Source organism: Ceratotherium simum, chromosome 28 (genome assembly GCF_057802395.1).
Source record: "Ceratotherium simum simum isolate JZ-2026a chromosome 28, ASM5780239v1, whole genome shotgun sequence".
Classification (NCBI taxonomy): domain Eukaryota; kingdom Metazoa; phylum Chordata; class Mammalia; order Perissodactyla; family Rhinocerotidae; genus Ceratotherium; species Ceratotherium simum.
Window position 1 is genome coordinate 20,467,454 of NC_141927.1, and position 20,989 is coordinate 20,488,442.

A 20,989-nucleotide genomic window follows, 5' to 3' on the forward strand; every position below is an offset into this window, starting at 1 on the left:
GTACTCCTGTAAATGGCTCAAACTAAAACATTTGACAAATTCTAACACTACAATCAATTTTTCTAATTTATGTAAGTAAAACTAATTTTCTTTATCATTATAAAAATTTCTCATGGAACTATATTCCAGTGGTGGGAGCCAGGCAATAAACAAATGGATGTACAGATAATGTCTGATAGTGATAAAGCTATGTAAAAAGTGATGTAGAGGGTTGGAGAGGGGGCCTAATTTAGAGAGCAGAGGCAAAGAAGATCTCTGAGAAGATAACACTTGAGTTGAGTTCTCAAGTACAGATAATTGTGTCGTGAAATGATATATTCAGATCTTAATATGTGATTTGAATACTACATCTTTATTCATTATATACCTACTAGTGAGTTTTGGAGAAAAACAAGAATTTGAATGAGGATATGTTAGAAAAAGAAGATAAGCCTGCCTCAAACCATTCTAGAAATATGATTGTGCAGACTTTCCAATTCAAAGAAGTATAAAGTTTCTTTGATTAATAAATTCTTGAAATTCCTGAAAGAAACAGAGCAGCCATCCCAAACAGAAGCTTTCGCATTTAGGTTCTGCTGATTCTTATCTTCTAATATTCGAACACCAGTGTCCAGGACCTGCAAGGAGCAGTGGTTCCTCCTCAAGGGCAAGAAGCCTTCATCTTCGTCTTCCTATAGCCTGACACAGCTCTGGGCATATCAGAGGCATTCAGTAATCTTTTAATCAACTAACCAATCAAACTTCTTATGCTCCAATATCGAGCTAACCAAGTTTCCTAACAAATGGAAGGCACTAAGTCAATATGTTTGTTGAATTAACATGTTACATCATTCACCTAAATCCTTGAGGTTGGGCAGCAGCAAAATCAAAATGAATATTGGCTTTGAAGACAGACAAGTTGGAGTCAAGGGACCACAGCCCCACACCTCAGTGTCTATTTGGAGAAGTTGAGTAAACTTTCTGGATTTCAGATCCTTCGTCTGCTGGAAAAGGATAATAGCTTGCAAGGTGCCGTGAGGATTTAAAAGACAATGTGTGGACCTCCTGCTAGAGTTTGTGGCCGAAGGTAAGCCCTGGAAGAGTAAGAACAGATATTATGATGGTGTTATTACTAAGTATCCTGTATGTATTTATGCCTTGGGGGTCCAAGGAAACAATTAATAAAGACTATTTTCATCACTGTGGGCACCAGGAGTATTTCTGAGACTTTTCCCTAAGCAGAGCAGAGCCAAGAACTAATCTTAATACTCCAAACACTTATTCTCAATCTCAAGACTGAGCACAACAAGACATGAGAGTCAGAGCCATCTCTCTGGTTCTGTGCCTCTGATAGAAATAAACGATGGGATATGCATCAAAGTGAGGCCTTCGACCAGAGAACCGTTAAGTTGTAGATAGGTTTTATATAAGGCTATTTTTTTTCAGACCAGAAGAGTTATACTGTTGGCATTTTCAAATGACAGAATGAAATTACAACACAAAAACTGGGGTTGTTGTTATGAGATAACATCTTTTACAACATTTTCTTTTTTTATTTCTGTGTATAAGGGATTTCTATCAATGCATGACTCAAGCCAAAATCCTTAGCATCATCTTTGATTCTTTCCTTTCTCTCATACTGTATATCCAATCCCTCAGGAAATTCTGTTGACCCTACTTTCAAAATACAACTGGAATCTAACTCTTCTTACCACCTCCAGTGCTACAACTTAGTTCGAGTAGCCATCATTTTTCACCTGGATATTGCACTAGCCTCCAACAGGTCTTGCTGCTTCTACAATTGACCTCTACAGTCTATTCTGGGCGCAGCAGTCAGAAGTATCCTTTGAAAACGTGTCTTATCACGTCACTCCTCTGCTCAACACCCTATATGGCTCTCCGCTTCACTCAGAGGAAAAGCTGACATCCTCAGAATGGCATGAGGCTGTCCATAGTCTGGCCCCCATCCCAGTCCAACCTCCTCTCCTACAACACCACCCTCACTCGCTGGTGCAGCCACACCGGCCTCTTTGCTTATCCAGGAATGCGAATGGCAAGCGTCTGCACTGTGATCTTTGCTCTACCTCCTCCCTCTATCTGGAAAGTTCTTTTCCCAGACTCACACACACATACACAATGCAGCACTCTCCATTCCCCATTACTCTGCTCACTTCATCTTTTCTCCATAATTCTTATCACCTTCTAACATTCAATACAACCTACTTTATTATGTTGATTGTTTAGAACTTCTCTCTCCCTGTTAGAAACAAGCTCCTTGAGGACAGAGATCTTTGTCTATTTTGTCCATTGATCAACCCCAAGCACCTAAAACTTACTCATGAGCAGTGCCTGGTCCGTAGCACATGTTCAGTAAATACCGAATCAATGAAAATACGCTAAGAAGATAAAAATGCCCTATCATTAGTAGAAATAGGCCTGTCATATAGGAATAAGCAAATCTTTGTATGTGCAAAACTCAGGGTTCTTCCACCTGGTTTAGATCCATCATTTCTGCCCCTGTCTGGAGGCATCAACAGGACATGGACTGATATTTAGTAGAGAATATAATCAGTTTAGTTCTCAGAACAGATATTATACAAAGATTCTACCCACATGGATTATGAGATGTTGAGCCTAAGAGTTTTGGAATTTAGACAAAATGAACATAAAGGAGATAGAAAAAATTTTTAATTAACAATTAGTACCTACTAATGTCATTTTTTTCCATCTGTAAAACAAATACATTAAAAAGAATTTTTCATTTTTAAGTTATGAAAGTTATTGTTACTATTATTTGTCTACAATTTTTTTTATCCTCCTATGTGTCTTTCACTAACCTTGATACTTTGTAATCTGTTATTATTTCTATTTGTCCTACCTATATATTTTGGGAATCAAATGTTTAACATTTTTCTTGGAATTTCATCCCTCGTCTCAAAGTCTTTCTTTAGATAGTTGTGAACTCTAGGATTAAACAATGGAGAACGGCTAAAGAATATTGGGCTGGAAAACTACAGCCTAAAGGCCAAATTTGGTTTGTTTCTGTTTTGTAAATAAAGAGTTACTGAAAGAGCCACGCACATTCATTTATGTCTCGTCTATGGATGCTTTCATGCTACATCAGCAGAGTTGAGCAGCTGTGACAGAGACCATATGGCCCACAAAGCCAAAAATATTTACTTTCTTACGCTTTACGGAAAACGTTTGCTGACCCCTGTACTAGGTGATCTGCCTTCCCACTGACTTTTCACAGCTTGGTGTGTAACACTGCATGAGGTCATTTATTGAGCCCCTCCATAAATTCCTGGGGAGAAATTGTTCATATCCAAAGAGTAAATGTCCTTCACTAAAGGGCATTGCTCACCCCTTGACTGTCAAGAAAATAAAAACAGAGAAAGATTAAGAACACAGGAAACGGGAGTGAGGAACAGATTCTTATTTTGCTAATAACTCATGATATCACAAGTGGCCAAAGCTGACCTACATTATTGCACCATAACATGGGACAAGACAAAATCGAAACTCTTTAGGGACATCCAGCTGCAGTTTGATTCCAGCTGCTTACCTGTGGCAGCCAGCAAATGCTGGGGCTGCGTTCTGGCCCTCCTGCTGCTAAGATGCTGACAGCAAAGCCATCTCCATGTCACCCTGCTGCTACATTCACCAACATTGTCAAAACAAGGCCCATGGGACCTGAATGCTGACTGTGACCCCGCCTTCAGTTTGGAAATGTGAAATACCAGCTACTACTCCACACTCTGGCATCTCACAAGCTGCATCTCGCCAGTGAAAACCACATGGAAATTATATTAGCATCGTAGGGCCCATTTGTGTCTACATTTTCTCCGATGTTCTAGTCAACAGACACCTGAACAGTAGACAGTCAGGAAAACATACCTTAAGCTGGGCTCAATAGCAATCCGTTACTTGAGAATATGTACTATACCACAAGAAAACTTTATAAAGCATTGATCTTAGGAATTTCTATTTGAAGTGCTTCATAACATACTATGAGTTCTAAACAGAGAACAGGCTTATATTTTGTCTACGACTAAAATTCTTTTTTCTCAACTTATTTCTTTTATTGTGGTAAAATATACATAACATGAAATTTACTGTTTTAATCATTTTTAAGTGTACAGTTCAGCGACATTTAAGTACATTCACATTGTTGTGCAACCATCACCGCCATCCATCTCCAGAACTTTTCCATCATCCCATACTGAAACTCTGTGTCCATTAAATGATAACTTCTCATTACCACCCCCCCACCAAGCCCCTGGCAACCACCATTCTAGCTTCTGTCTCTGTGAATTTGACTATGCTAAGTACCTCATATAAGTGAAACCATAGAGTATTTGTCATTTTTTGATTGGCTTCCTTCAATTAGCATGGTATTTTCAAGGTTCATCTATGTTGTTGCAAGTATCAGAATTTAATTCTCTTTTGCTTCTACATTTTAGCTATTGTGAACAGTGATGCCATGGACATGGATGTACAAATATCTCTTGGAATACCTGCTTTCAATATATCCAGAGGCATAATTGCAGGATGATATAGTAGTTTTATTTTTAATTTTGTGAGGAACCTCCATACTATTTTCCATAGCAGCTGCACCATTTTACATTCCCACCAGCAGTACACAAGAGTTCCAATTTCTCCATATCATCACTAACATTTGTTATTTTCAGGGATTTTTTTTCCAGCAATAGCTATCCTAATGTGTGTGAAGTGGTATTGTGGTTTTGATTTGTCTTTCCCTAATAATTAGTGATGTTGAGCATCTTTTCATGTATTTATTGCTATTCATTTATCTTATTTGAAGAAATGTCTAGTCAAGCCCTTTGCCCATTTTTTAATCAGGTTGTTTGGTTTTTTTCGTTGTTGAATTTTAGGAGTTCTCCATATACTCTAGATATCAATTCCTTATCAGATTTTTCTATTTCTGCAAAAAGTCATTGGGATTTTGATAGGGACTGCGTTGAATTTGTAGATCACTTTGGGTAGTATTGACATCTTAACAATACTAAGTCTTCTAATCCAAGACATGTCTTTCCATTTTATTTGTGTCTTCCTTAATTTCTTTCAACAACGTCTCATGGTTCACAGTGTAAAAGACTTTTACCTCCTTGATTAAGTTAATTCCTAAGAATTTTATTCTTTTTGATGCTATTATAAATGGAATTATTTTCTTAATTTCCTTTTCAAATTGTCCATTGTTAGTGTATAGAAATGCAGCTAATTTTTACATGTTGATTTTGTATCTTATTACTTTGCTGAATTTGTTTATTAGTTCTAATAGTTTTTGGGAAATTGTTAGAGTTTTCTTCATCTAAGATCATATCATCTCCAAACAGAGATAATTTTACTTCTCCTTTCTAATTTGGATGACTTTTATTTCTTTTTCTTGCCTCATTGTTTGGCTGGAGCTTCCAATACTATGTTGAATAGAAGTGCCAAAAGTGGGCATCCTTGTCTTATTCTTGATCTTAGAGGAAAAGCTTTCAGTCTGTCATCATTGAGTATGATGTTAGCTGTGGATTTTTCATATATGGTTTTTATTATACTCATACAATTTTCTTCTATTCCAGATTCGTTGAGTGTTTTTATCGCAAATGCTTTTTCTGCATCGAGATGATCAGGTGATTTTTTTCCCTTCCTTCTGTTAATGTGGTGTACTACACTGATCAATTTTGTGTATTGAACTATCCTTGCATTCCAGAAATAAATCCCATTTGGTCATTGTATATAATCCTTTTAATATGCTGCTGAATTCAGTTTGCTAGTATTTTGTTAAGGACTTGTGCATCAATATCCATCAGGGATATTGGCTGTAGCTTTATTGTAGTGTCTTTGCCTGGCTTTGGTATCAGGGTAATGCTAGTCTCATAGACTGAGTTTGGAAGTGTTCTCTCCTCTTCAATTTTTTGGAGGAGTTTGAAAAGGATTAGCGTTAGTTTTTCTTTAAATGTTTTGTAGAATTCACCAAAGAAGCCATCAGGTCCAGGGCTTTTCTTTGTCAGGAGTTTTTTTATTATTGACTCAATGTCCTTACTAATTATAGGTCTATTTAGGTTTTCTAATTTTTGTGATTCAGTCTTTGTAGATTTTGAGTATCTAGGAATTTGTCCATTTCATCTAGGTTATCAATTCGTTGGCATACAATTGTTCATAGTACTCTCCCATAATCCTTTTTATTTCTGTAGAATAGATAGAAAAGTCCTCACTTTCATTTTGGATTTTAGTAATTCAAGTCTTCTCTCTGTTTTTCTTAATCAATCTATCCAAAGGCTTGTCAATTTTGTTAATCTTTTTGAAAAGCAACTTTTGGTTCCATTGATTTTCTCTATTGTTTTTCCAGTCTCTATTTTATTTATTTCTGCTCTAATCTTTATTATTTCCTTCCTTCTGGTAGCTTTGGGCTTAGTTTGTTCTTATGAATATAATTCATTTTTTAATTCTGCTTAATGTCACCCCTGAGGTTCCCCTCCCCCAAAAACCACAGCACTTTCTTATAGTACTAACTTTTTTCTATCTTGTATTATTGTTATTTATGCAGTTTTTTTCTTCCCCTTCTAATCTGTAAGCTCAACAAGGCCAGAGTTAATGTCTGATTCATTTTTGTAGCCTTATAGAACAATACTTTGATCATAAGGACAAGAATTTACAGTCATTTAGTGCCTACTATAGATTAGATGTTATGCCAAGTATTTTCCATACATAGTCTCATTTATTCATCCCACAGCATCTACATTTTACAGATGAGAAAACTTAGGCTCAAAGAGAAAGTAATCTGCCAAACTCATATGGCTATTAAGTAACAGAAACAGGACATAAACCCAGGTCTGTGTGACTTCAAAGAACATTTTCCCCATTAAACTATACCCCTCTTACTCATTAATTTATTAAATCAATATCTATTGATCACTTACTATATGTGCCAGGAACTGCTCTGGTATTGAGGCCATATTAATGAACAAAAGAGACAAAGATTCTTGCCGATGAAGCTTATGTTCTTTTGAGGGAGAAGACAACAAAGGGCAGAGTAGTATGCAATTTAAATAGGATGGTCAGGATAAGCAAAGATTTGAATCCAGAGGGAACAGCTAGAGCAAAGGCCATAAATGAAGATGAGGCTTTTGGGTTCACGGATGGGCAAGGAGGCCACTGTGGTTATAGCAGAGTGAGTGAGGGGGAGATTAATAGGAGAGGAGGAGGTCAGAGAGATAAGGAGGTAACAGGGTAATGGGATAAATATAAGTGAATGTTCTTTTATGATTGTGCAATATTTCACATATGTAAAGTACATTTAACATATATGTATATATTTTAAAGAATAACCTTAAAACAAACGTCATCATTACAAAAATTTGTGTGGCACTCTCCCCATCCAAAGAAAACAATTTGTCTATTTTTTTTATTATCCCCATACAATATATTATTTATTTTGGCTTAGTTTGGAAATTTATATTAATTGAATAAAACTGTATGTATTTTTCCGTCCACTGCTTTTTTTCAATCTATATTTGGTTTTTGAGGTCCACCTTTATTTATATTTGCAGCTATAACTCATTAATTTACACTTCTATGTTGTATTAATCCATTTGTGGGAAAAGGCCACAATTTATCCAGCATATTGTCAAATGGGTTTTTTCCAGGGTTTGCTACTACAAACAATGTAGCTATGAACATTCTTGTCTGTGTCTCCTGTGAAGATGCATAAGAGCTTTTTAAGTATCTAAAGAGTGAAATTGCTGGGTCGTGGGGAATGCACTTGCTCAGTCTTGCTGGGTAATGTTTACTGTTCTCCAAAGTGATTTACACTCATAAGCATTCTGAACACATAATAAGCATCCAATAAGTATTTGAAGAAAGAAAGGACTTTTAAAATTTTCTATTTAACTTGGAAATAATATTAGATTTACAGAAAAGTTCTAAAGATAGTATCAAGAGTTCCCCTATACTCTCGATCCAGTTTCCACTAATGTTAGCATCTTAGATAACCATGGTACATTTACCAAAACTAAGAAATTAACATTGGGGGCCGGCCCCGTGGCTTAGCGGTTAAGTGCGCACGCTCCGCTGCTGGCAGCCTGGGTTCGGATCCCGGGTGCGCACCATCGCACCACTTCTCTGGCCATGCTGAGGCCGTGTCCCACATACAGCAACTAGAAGGATGTGCAACTATGACGTACAGCTATCTACTGGGGCTTTGGGGGGAAAAAATAAATAAATAAATAAAATTTAAAAAAAGAAAAGGCAACCTACAGGATGGAAGAAAATATTTTTAAAAAAAGGAATTAACATTGCTACAATGCTATTAGCTGAACTACAGACTATATTTGGGTTTTGCTAGTTTTTCTAATAATGTTCTTTTTCTGTTCAAGGATCCAATCGAGAATACCACATTACATATAGTTGTCATGTCTCCTTAGTCTCTTCCAATCTGTGACAGTTTCTCTGTCTTTCCTTGTTACTCATAACCCTGACACTTTGAGAGAGTACTAGTCAGATATTTTGTAGAAGGTTCCTCAATTTGAGTTTGCTGATGTTTTCATACAAATTTGGGGGCAATACACCACAGAGTTGAATTACCCTTTTCATTACATCATATCAGGGGGTACATGACATTAACGTGACTTATTATTGGTGATGTTAGCCTTATCACCCGGTTAAGTTTCTATCTACAAGGTTTTTCACTGTAAAGTTACTATTTTTCCCTTCCCCATACTCTAGTCATTACAAGCAAGTCACTAAACCCAGTCCACCCTCACAGGAAAGAAAACCAAGCTCCACCTCCTGGAGGAGTATCAAAGAATTTTGATAGACGTGTTGAATTTACCACAGTAATTAATAAATATTTGGGGGGAGATGTCTGAGCAAATATCCTGTTGCTCCTTAATATTTCAGCCACTAATTTTAGCACTCATCCATGAATCTTGTCTACAGCAATTATTCTTGTGGTATTCTAACGGTCTTTTTCCATTCCCTCATTCCTTCTATAGGCACTATTTGGAATTCTTCTCCAAGGAATATTTGTCACTCCTCTACCACTTAATTATTTATTCTATCATTTATTTATATAAATATGAACTCATGGGTATTTATTTCATTCTTTGGCTTGTACTTCAGTAGTATTCATTATTTATTTTATTACTTGAATTGTTGCACTTTTGGCCATTGGGAGCTCTTACAAGTCAGATCCTGTGTTCTTTTGACATGCCCTATTCCTTCCCCCCCTCCCCTCCTTACTTTCTGGCACCACAAAATGCTCCAGGCTCATCATGAATTTTCCCTGCCCTGGCCCTAGAATCAGCCATTTCTCTAGGAATCCCTAGTTCAGAAGGAACCATTTTTAAAGTCAATTTCCATGTGTTATTATGTGTAATTCCTGGATTATTTCTGTGCTATAATTAATGCTATAATTAACTATAGATTTTCTATAATTAAGCCGTATATAGTATAGTACTCAGGCTAATACACCGTGTTAAAATGAAACAGGAATCCATCAACAATGCTCACCCTTCTTTCTCTTCTAGCACTTACCTACACAATCTCTATGGGCCCTACAGGCTATCCGATTTTGTGATTCTACAATGAAAAGACAAAAGGAAAAGATGCTCCCATGAGGAGCTTTTCCTTGGGTCAGAGAACTGTTTCATTTGGCCAAAAACATGTTTAAGCCTAGCTGACCTCTATTTCATCTTTTCTAGCCTTCCTACAGTTTAGTCTATTCCTTCCATTTTATTATAAACTTCGAAATGGAATTTTAAGTTTGTTTTGCTGTATCAAATTACTATACAAGTAAGGTAACAAAAATATAGAACAATAAATGCTGCTTACTTATAGAGTCTACATCTTCTTGACATTACCCTAATGTGATCTACTGCTACCTAAACCATTAGTCATTAAACAGCTTAAACACTAGAGTAGTGGTTCTTGACAGAAGGATTTTTCTCCCCCAGGGAATACTTGACAATACCTAGAGACATTTTTTGTTGCTGACAACTGGGAGGGATGCTACTGGCATCTAGTGGGTAGAAGCCTGGATGCTGCTAAAGATCCTACACTGCACAAGGGTCCTCCACAACAAAGAAATATCTGACCCAGAATTCCACAGTGCCAAGGCTGAGAAATCCTATGCTAACAGAACTTTCAGTTTTAAAATTGGCTAAATGGTTAAATAACAGATATTTTCCTCCAAAACTCTTAAAGAAAATATTAGCAAATACCAAGGACTATCTCCGCTAAAAAGTTGAGTACAATAAAGGATTTTTCTGGAAGAATCAGATGATAGAATATGAAAGATCCACTGTAGCTACAAAACACCGAGAAAGCAAAGGCAGAGGTAAAGACTTATGCTGTGTCTTAATTCATTCCATTTTGAATAAGTTATTTATCTGACTCAGCCAAGGCTCAAATGCATCAGAAAAATAAATTGTTAAATACGCGGATTATCACTGAGTTTGCACTGTAAACCAAAACAATAATGGTCTTCTGGCTAACAAGATATGATTCTAGTGCGATGTAGGTAAGAGAATTTGGGGTCCGGAGACAGAAGCTAGGAAGGAGCCTAGACATGGCTCCATCTCTTGTTGACTGTGTGACTCTGGGCAAGTCATATAGCTTTCCCGGGTTCCAGTTTCCTCGTCTGGAAACTTTCCTATCAAAGTCGATAATAAAATGTGAATGCTAATGCCTTCCTTATCTACATTACAGCGTCATTGTGAGAATCAAAATTTTTTAAATGCGCTTTCTCTTTACTTCTTTGGGTACTGATATCTTCTCACAATATCTTTCTTACACTTCATAGTATAAAGTTTTGGAAAGAACAATGCCTTTGGAAGACTAATGAAAAATGGATTCCTAGAGAGAGAAGGTTGAGCATCTTGACTAATTTTTTTCCTCTTCAAGGGTCCCATTAGAGTGTGAAAATACATTGAAAAACAATATCAGCGACAAGCCACAAACTAGAAGAAAATATTTGCAAAACACATATCTGATAAAAGACTTATATCTAAAATTTACAAAGAACTGTTAAAACTCAACCATAAGAAAACAAACAACTCAATTTAAAATTGTGGAAAAAATCTGAACAGACACCTGCCCAAAGAAAGTATACAGATGCCAAACAAGAATATGAAAAGATGGTCAACATCACTTGTCATTAGAGAAAACAGTGAGATACCACTACCTACCTATGAGAATGGGTAAACATTTTTTCAAAAACTGACAATACCAATTGCTGACAAGAAGGTGCAGCAACAAGCACTCTCATTCATTGCTGGTGGGAATGCAAAACGGAAAAACCACTTTGGAAGACAGCTTGTCAGTTTCTTACAAAGCTAAACATAGTATTATCACATGATCTAGCAATCACACTCCTCAGTATTTACCTAATGGTTTGAAAACTTAAGTCCTCACAGAAATCTGCATGTAAATGTTTATACAGCTTTATTCACAATTTCCAACAACTGGAAGCAAAGAAGATGTCCTTCAATATGTGAATGAATAAACAAACTGTGGTATATCTATAAAAGGAAATATTATTTCTTAATAAAAAAATGAGCTATCAATACACACAAAGACATGGATGAACACTAAATGCATACTGCTAAGTGGAAGAAGCCAGTCTGAAAAGACTATGTACTATATGAGTCCCATTATATGACATTCTGGAAAAAGCAAAACTATAGCAAAAGTAAAAAGATCAATGGTTATCAGGGGTTTGGGAGGGTTGAATAGGTGAATCACAGAGGATTTTTTAGGTCAGTGAAACTATTCTGTATGATTCTGTAACGGCAGACACATTGCATGTGTCAAAACCCATAGAATTTTACAGAACTTTTACATTAAAGAGCAAACTTTAACATTTGCAAATATTCCAAAATCATTTAGGAGATTGGGGATCCCCTAATGGTATGCAAACTGTGACAAAAGAATCTAAGCGTATTACAAATATATGGAACAACCTTACTGAAAAGGATGGGGGGAAATGGTGCTGACCTAAGTATTTTTGGAAATTAATTGAATCTATAAGAAAAAAGGCAAAAGAAACTGCATGTAAGCACTGTACTCTAGTCAATAAAGTTGTTTCCCACAGGAGTACAGGTTAACAATTCTCATTTTACTATGCAAGTATATTGAAACTGAACAATTAAATAAATGAATCATGGATGGTAGGAACCAAGTTTCTCACTATTGGAGTCGGAATTTACAGACAAGCAAGAGAAGGAGGCTAGAATGATCTAGCAGTAATGGATTAAAGTCGGATACATCAGTATGAACTCATGTTTAACTTAATATAGATACATATGATACTTGTAGAAATATTTATAGATATGCGTATATACATGGGTTTGTACACACACATATATTCCCTTGCTCTGTCAGCTGAGAGGGCCTAGAAGCAATGACACCCTAGTAGCCATAAGTACACCTAGCACTCAGATCTTGGTCTCTAATACCATTCTCCAATAAAAGGAACCAGGGCCCCTTGGAGAAATGTGGGATTTTAGGGCTGGGGCAGGATATATACAAGATGATCCAAGAGCATCTTATAGTACCAGAGATTAAGGAAATGCTCAAAAAAAAAACACTGATGAGGGTATGTCAAAGGGACACAAGAATTCCCAATGGCCAAAGCTAGGACAATTTGGGCAATGAATAACTAGAATAATATTGGATTATAACCCAAAGTATAAAATAAATATCCATGAGTCCATACTGATATAAAAGATTGAATAAATAAGTAAATGGGGGGTAAGAAACAAATCCTCCACGCAGAAAAATTCCAAATAATTTATGTAACTACTCTACCCTCAAGGAGGTGGAGCAAAACTCCTTACTCCTTAAGTGTAGTCTGTGCAAAGTGACTTCCTTTCAAAGAGTACGCTATGGAAAGGGAGAAAAAAGACTAAGTTTACCTGACAAATAAGTCATGTTGATAGAATGTACTCTTGATGTGATGTGAGGACAATGGCACTTTACCTCTGAGATTCTCCTCCCCAAAACCCACAACCCCAAGTCTAATCAAGAGAAAAACATGAGAAAAATTCCAGGAGAGGGGTATCTTACAGTATACTCAATCAGTACTCCTCAAAACTTTCAAGGTCATCCACGGCAAAGAAAGCCTGAGAAACTGTCACAGCAAAGAGGAACCCAAGGAGACCTGACAACTAAACGTAATGTGATCCTGGAACAGAAAAATGACATTCAGTGAAAACCAAGTAAATCTAAACAAAATATGGACTTTTGTTAATAGTAGTATATCGATATTGGTTCAGTAACTATAATAAACGCACCACAATGATGTAATGTAATAATGTATGATGTTAATGATAGGGGAGATGGTGAGGAATATATGTGAACTCTTTGTACTCTAAGGTCACAATGTTCCTGTAAATATAAATAAAAAACTGTTCCGAAAAACAATCAATGCAAAACATCATTAGAGAGAGCAATAATGGATTAAACTGTGATTGCACTTCTTCACAAGCATTTGGTTTTACTAACAGAAAATGAGACCACATGACTAATTTTTAAATTTGCTCAGAAGTCTACCCTGGGGCAGCTGGAGCCACCATTCAGTCAAAAGTCATTTACAAAAGCTAACAGAAAGGTGACAGTGCGTAAGTACACATCAGAATACACATCAGAATGAGGTTCACAGACAGTAATAATAGAATAAGCTGGAAAATCTTTCCTTTCACATATATAGTGAGCCTGATTTTTATTTCCTACTTCTCTAATAAAGAGCCAAGGGCAAAGGACCTTCACTCATATCATTGAGCAAGGGTCACAGGGATCTTCTGGTATGCGCAAAGATCATTCATTGACCTTTCCTCCCAGAACAATGGAGCCCTGGTGAGGTCCATCTGCTTCTGAGCATCAGCATCCCCCTCTCCAATTCCAGTATCTGGTAATCTACCAGATGTTTCAAAATACGTATTCAAGCATTACCTTAAAACAGCAGATAAAAAGAATTTAAAGTGTAAATTATTAAACTTGACAGAGGGGCACTTGCTGGAAAATGTGGTGGATTTACCTATCGTCCTTCCCTCTCTCTCTTCTCCAGTCTACTCATATCAGCATCAGACTTCTGCAAAAACCAATGAAACTAGTTGTTCATTTAGAGCAGAGATCAGTTTGGTTTTGTATCCAGTACCTATAAGATAATATATTTCCTCCCCGAAGTTCCACCCCAAAACATAGCTTCCTGACCCACGGAAATTTCCCCCTCAGCTAAGCGTAAGTTTCACTCTGCTAGGAAATCACGGAAGATGTTCTTTTCAGCCTGACTTATTTTGAATGTTCCAGTGCACTTGAAACTGAACCCCTTCCGTAAAAGAGGGGAGGGTCACGAAGGCACTCATTACACAACAAATCTTGAAAACACCTAGAATATTGAACTAAAAAACTCATTCTATTATTCCTTTCCCCATCCCGCAGACAGCCACACTAATACGAATGACATATCATCAGTATATATAAAGATCCCAATTAAAACAAACAACTAAAACTCACTCTGGGGCGCTAATTGCTAATCTCTCTGTGGTCCAATTCAAGTTCGTTTCTTTGGAGCATCACTGTCTCCCCTCAATTCGCAATACAATTAGAAAGACTTTCTAAGCTTTAAGCACTTTAAGCTCATTGGGGATGGCATCACAGGAACGAAAGGGACCACGGGAAAAGGAAGCGCAAAGGCAGGGAGCAAAGGGAGGCAGTCCGCGTGTTCTGCAGTTTGATCCTGACATCAGGTTATTAAAATTAAAGATGGAAAACCCATATTGAGTCATTCAGTTCTCTCCCTCGAGGCCAGTAGATTATGCTGGATAGTATATTACGTAGCACTTTGTCCGGTTCTATTATAAATAGCCCTTCCTTGGAGGCTATTACCTCAAACCTGGCAAGGATTTTATTACAAATGGAGGGCTTTCTACTGGTTGGTCATTTCTTCCACAAAATGCAATTCTCCTGCTGAGATATTAAAAAATAAAACTTACCAAGCAACATGAAAACAGTGTGGTATTGTGGCAAGAGTGTGGAGCACCAAGCAAATTGCCCCAGAGTAGCCCCAGGTGCTCACTCTGACTTGCCTGGACAACACCTTTCTGAGACTGCTCTCTTCTCTGCCTTCTCCCTGGAAGGAGGGGCGATATCCAAGCTCTGCTTCCCACAGGACTAGTGGCCCCATCCCACTTTCCCCACAGTAACATCCCACAGGCCCCAAGATCTCCAGGCAACACTCACAAACAGCTGACGCCCACATCTGGACTGCTTGGTGCTCAGGAGTCTGATTATTCCCCAACTATAAGTTTGCTCTCAGGCTCGTCCTCTTAGAAGGGCAGAGTGCCCCAACTAGAACACAAATCCATGCCTCTTGTCAGCAAAGCACCTCGACCCTAGTATTGTCTCCGTGGGAAAAATGGGAGGTTGGGAGACCCTTGCCTTTTCTCCTCCCCGGCTTTGTAAGTTTCCACCTTGCCCAATAGGGCAGATTCCCTAACTCATGCCGTGCCCTGACCTGGTGCATGACAGAGAGCGACCCAGATGGGACCCTCCTTAAACAACAAAGATTGAGGACTTCAGAGCCAAACACTGGGCCAAATAGCTGTTCTGGTGCTCACTAGCTATCTAAGCCTCAGTTTCCTCATCTATCAACTAGAAATAATACCTGTCCTAGATTGTAAGAGCTAGTGATAAGTATATGATAATGGTTGGCACCTTAAAGAAACTCAATAAATGATAGCTACTGTTGTTGGTATAATTATTCTCAGTAGTAGAAATGAACAGGTACCCTTTGAGACATTATTTTTAAAACATATGTAACCTAAAATGTACACAGTTTGGTTTATTACACAAAAACAAAACTTTTTTAACCCATGGAATAGATGATAATGATAAAGCACTGCTTACTGGTTACATAAGTGAGGAAGAAAATAAATAAGCTCGTCTTGCTCCAGGCACATTAGTGCATCCACCCCTCTCCTGCCAAGATGAGAAACCCAGACATGCATGACTTCACCAAGGCATCAGCTCCAAAATCGCTCTCAACTTCTCTCCAAATCTGGGATCTTGAGGGACTGGATCTCCTGCAGTCATTTAACATCGCTCAGCAGGTTACACAGGAAGCATCAATCACCCCTCAACGCTAAGTTTTAAATGCTCTGGAACCAGAAAATGTAAAATATGTGAGAGTATGTAAGATGCGAAGGCGAGAAGTGAGTGAGTATGAAAGTACAAGAGTGTGAACATTCAGGAACGTGAAGTGTGTGTGATAATCTTGCAGACAAAACAAGGAAGGACCTGGCCTCTTTCTAATCACCACTAAGGTTCTGTGTGGAGCTCAGAGATATCCTGGCTCCATTCCTAAATCTCTCAGCGCTGCTCCCAGGTCTTTATCCATAAAGCCACGGTAGAAGAAAAACAATAGAGAATCATGAGTTTAAACAGCTTAAAATAAATTGGCATTGACTGTTAAAGGTCTAAATTCCTCTATCCATGTTTGCAGCCTCTTAAGTTAAATTAAAACAAAGTCCAAAAATAACATAACACAACAAGATGCTGCTTACTAGAAACATACAGAAAGCTGAAATAGAAGGTAACGAATTAGGGCTGGGTACATTTTAACTAATCAATCTTACACAAAAAGGAAGCAGGCAACATAGTGTTTAAAACATTTTAAATTAAGAGAGCATTGTATTATGTTAAGTTGATAAGCTAATAATAAAAATATGACATTTATAAACTTTAATATGCCAACTAAAAGGGCCTCAAAATGTATAGAACAAAAACACATAGACGTATAGCAGAAATTAATGTTTTTAACCCACTGCTATCAATATATAAAAGATCTCAAGTTCAAAAATAAAATAAAATAAGGACCGAAAAAAGAATAAGGAATAAATCTAACGAGGTAGAACTAATAGAATATGCCAACTTCTTTATCTTAAAAGCAGAGATCTCATCCTCTTTCATACCCTTGGCCCATATACAATCACCAACTGTGAAAATAAAATTATCAGTCTATTTCAAGGAATTATTACAACAAAGAGCTGATAAACATATTTACCCAAATGAACCATCAGAATGCTAAATGATGGTGATGTACCTGATGACTTAACCACTGCTTGCATGCTTTGCTAGGCCCCATAATTCAGATATTTGTGTTTTAACTTTTACAACCTTCTGGGCTGCAATAATAATTTTATAGTTTGCTGTGGAACTGCACCAAATCTATAAAATCTGTAAAAGTCCTCAAAATTCCACATATGTGGATTGTCACTGGCCCTAATAATTGCTCTCCACCTCTTGCACTAAATTCTTCAACAAAGAAAAAACAAATACACTGCGTGCTAGAGAGAAACGAATGAAAAGTACCTACCAGGAGACTGCTGAGTGGACACTCAGCACCTTCTATTATTCCGCATTTGAGTCTTTTGTAGACAGCTCTGCCTTTCAGTTCCCCAGTCAACACATTAAATAGACATCCTTTTCAAAAATTCTCGTCTATATATCTTATGGATCTAAATACCAAAACTGTTTCACCAGGAGGGCCAGAATCTTACCAGCGTTTGCTGTGATTGACAAAATCACATCACTCAATTGACCCAGGGGTGTGCAAAGCTAGGTGAACACTGGGAACAGCAGGGCCCTGCCTGTGCAGACAGGACCCTAAAACTTACACAGCTGTTAACTTTTCCCAAAAAGCAATCTACTCAGGAGATTAGTAGCTATTTTTCTTTCCTTTTTCTTCTCTTCTTTTCTTATTGACATTTGAAACATATGTCCCTCTACCCCACTATTGCCACCACTACCCCTCCCCATTAATGAATCAGTTCATTGCATGAATCGAGGGAGAGACATCTTGTCGCCGGTTTCTTCTCTACCCAGATGTGATTTGCCAGAACACAGAGCTCAGGAAGTTGGCTTCACTATAAAGGTTATTTTGTGGACGCTATTCTGCAATGTACGTGAGGAATGAAGTGTGTGTGTGTGTGTGTGTGTGTGTTTTAATGAGGCAAATTAAGGATCCCAGTGGTTCACAGACTTCTCCAATAGCAAAGTATTGTTCTATAGGACACAAAAGGGTTGATTTAAGAAACCCTTCAGAACACCAGTATTGTTTTTATTTGCTCTATAGAATGAATTGTCAAGGAAATACAGACTCTGTTCTCCACAAAGTTGTATATGTGAACACCCATGAATACAAGCTTGTGTGCTGTGGCAATAGTTATTAAAAGCAAGCAAAACAGGGATCAAATTTACACAACTCCAAGCTTCTCCCTCAGAAAATGGTTCCAAAAGCAATAAAATATAATTATCTCCCATAAAATCAATTTCAAAAGGTTAGTGATAGACACCAAAACATGCTAGCTTCCTTTAACTCCTTACGAAATGATTCTCGCCATAAGATATCAACATAAATACTTCCATAACCTTTGACCTTTCAAATTTAGCTAGTTCCCTTGATTACCTTGTGAGAAAAATTCTTAACAGTGGAATTTCTTTTAAGTTTCAAAGCACACGAATTGAATGTGCAGACGAATACAAAAGAATTTATGCTTGCTATGAATCCATTCCTATAACCTTTCAGGTTCCAATTCAAGTTGGTGACATAGGAGGACCCTGGGCTCACCTCCTCCCTCAGACACACTGAATCTGCAGCTACATATGGAAAACCTTCCTCTGAAAAAACCTAGAAACTCACTGAGCAACTCCTATGCAAACAAGAGAAGGCCCGCATAGAAGTGGGTAGGAGAGAGAGGTTGGCACACAATCTCTCCATAAACCTCACCCTTGGCCCGGTGACCCACAGTCGAGAGGGAACTCAAAACCTGGAACTACTCCCTGAGGAGCCAAGGGTTTGAACCCCACATTGGGCACAACTTTTAAGACCCGCACCTGAGAGTGCAGCCCCCAAAACATCCACCTTTGAAAACCAACAGAGCTCATGTCCACGAGACCTACAAGCAAGAGCGAACTGAGAAACGACTCTTAAAGGGCTCATGCTTGGACTCACCTACCCCAGTGCCCAGCACACAGGCAACTGATTGAGAGGTGCCCAGACTTTTTGCAATCGAGACTCATTTGTTAATTTTTTTTTTTTGTAAGGAAGATTGGCCCTGAGCTAACATCTGCTGCCAATCCTCCTCTTTTTGCTTGAGGAAGATTGTCCCTCACCTAACATCTCTGCCAATATTCCTCTATTTTTTGTACGTGGGACACCCCCACAGCATGGCTTAATGAGTGGTGTGTAGGTCTGCGCCCGGGATCCAAACCTGTCGACCCAGGGTCCCCGAAGTGGAGCATGCAAACTTAACCACTATGCCACTGGGCCGGCCTCTCATTTATTAATCTTAAAGCATCAGCCTGAAGGGAAGGCATCTAATTTAGCACACATCTAGGGGCCTGCTGACTGGCAGGCACCATCTTTCTTTATATTTTTCTTCTTTTTCCTGCAAGTGCCATCTATACACTCTTCCTTGGTCTCCTTCCAGCTGGCAGGTGCCACCTTTGTGCTCTAGCCAAGGATGCCATCTTCTTCTTCTTTTTTTTTTTTTTCCATTTTCTTTTTCTTTTGCCAAGCAGGCACTATATGTGCTCTCCCTCTGCCTTATTCCAGCCAGTGGTGCCACGTTCGCTCTCCCTCTGCCATGCTCCAGAGCTCAGTATTTCCTGGAGGGGAACTTACATGGTCCGGTGCCCCCATTTTTGCAGCTGCCACCTGGGAATGCTCCTTGATCACCTGGCTCTGGAGGCCAGGGAGACTTGTGTTCTGTGATCCCATGGGATTGTAATGTTACCAAACCCAAACACAGGTTCTTTTACCTGCCACACAGTAGGGCCAACAAAGAAAAAAAACTGAAACACCAGGCTTGTGGCAAGGAAAGAGGTTTACTATTGAAAGGCAGCCAGACAAGGAGATGGGAGTCAGAACTCCGATCCACCTCTTCCAAGGGAAAAAGGTAGAGGTTTTTATCTGGCGTTTTAGGTAGGGGAGGGAGAGCATGCTTTGGGGTTTTAGATAGGGCAGGGGGAGCATGTGGCCTTGCTGGTTGGCACCTTCCCACCAGCCTGTTTTTGGCCTTGAAGACTGAATTTCTTTTTCCTTGACTATCTAGACTTTTCTGGTTAGTTTTCATCTTCAGTCTGCAATTGGCCTTGTGAGGCTGAATCTTGAAGTCTGGACCTTGACTTCCTGGGAAAGACAGCTCACTCATGTACTAAGGAGGGACAGAAAGACCTGGTTAGTTTTGAACAACAGTTGATTATGCTGAATATGCACAGCTGCAGTTAGCAAAGCTTATCTCAAAGTTTTTGTTCTCTTCTTCTAGCCCAGGGCAGATTTTTTTAACCTCTTCATCCTTGGTTTCAGTAACAATTGGAGAGACTGTTCTTGGCAGACCACCACTCCCAGGGCACTGCACAGACAGCAGACTGAAACACACCCCCAGTCTTTCTGTGAAAGAGGCCTCTTTACTTATCCTGGAGCTTTACCCTGAGGGGCAGGCTTCAGGTTTGGCACACACCTGGAGGCCTATATGCATGCTCTCAGGGAACATAGGCTGGTGGACACCATCTGTGCCTCTCTCTCTGCCTTAATACAGCTCACTGGTATTTCCTAGAAAGGAGCATATACACTCGTCTGGAGCCCTGATTTTTGTGACAGCCACCCAGGGGACACCTCTAGATTGCCTAGCTCAAGTGGCCAGCAGGGTTTACAACTGTGGTCCCACAGGACTGTATATATTTGAATACTTTAAAAGCTGTTGCCTGAGGGTCTGGCTTCCAATCAGCCTGAATGTAGGTGCTGTGTCAGATCCTTCCCTTCAGGACACTGAGAGGTCTCAGCACACCCTCAACTACTGGGAGATATTAAAAATATAATAGGCTGCTTGGGCAATCACAAAGGTTTGAGAGACAACCAAGAGCTAGGGCAGAGTTGAATGAAAAAGTTCATCTCCTACATGAGGCCAACCCTTCAAGACTGCGGAAGGTGGCTGTT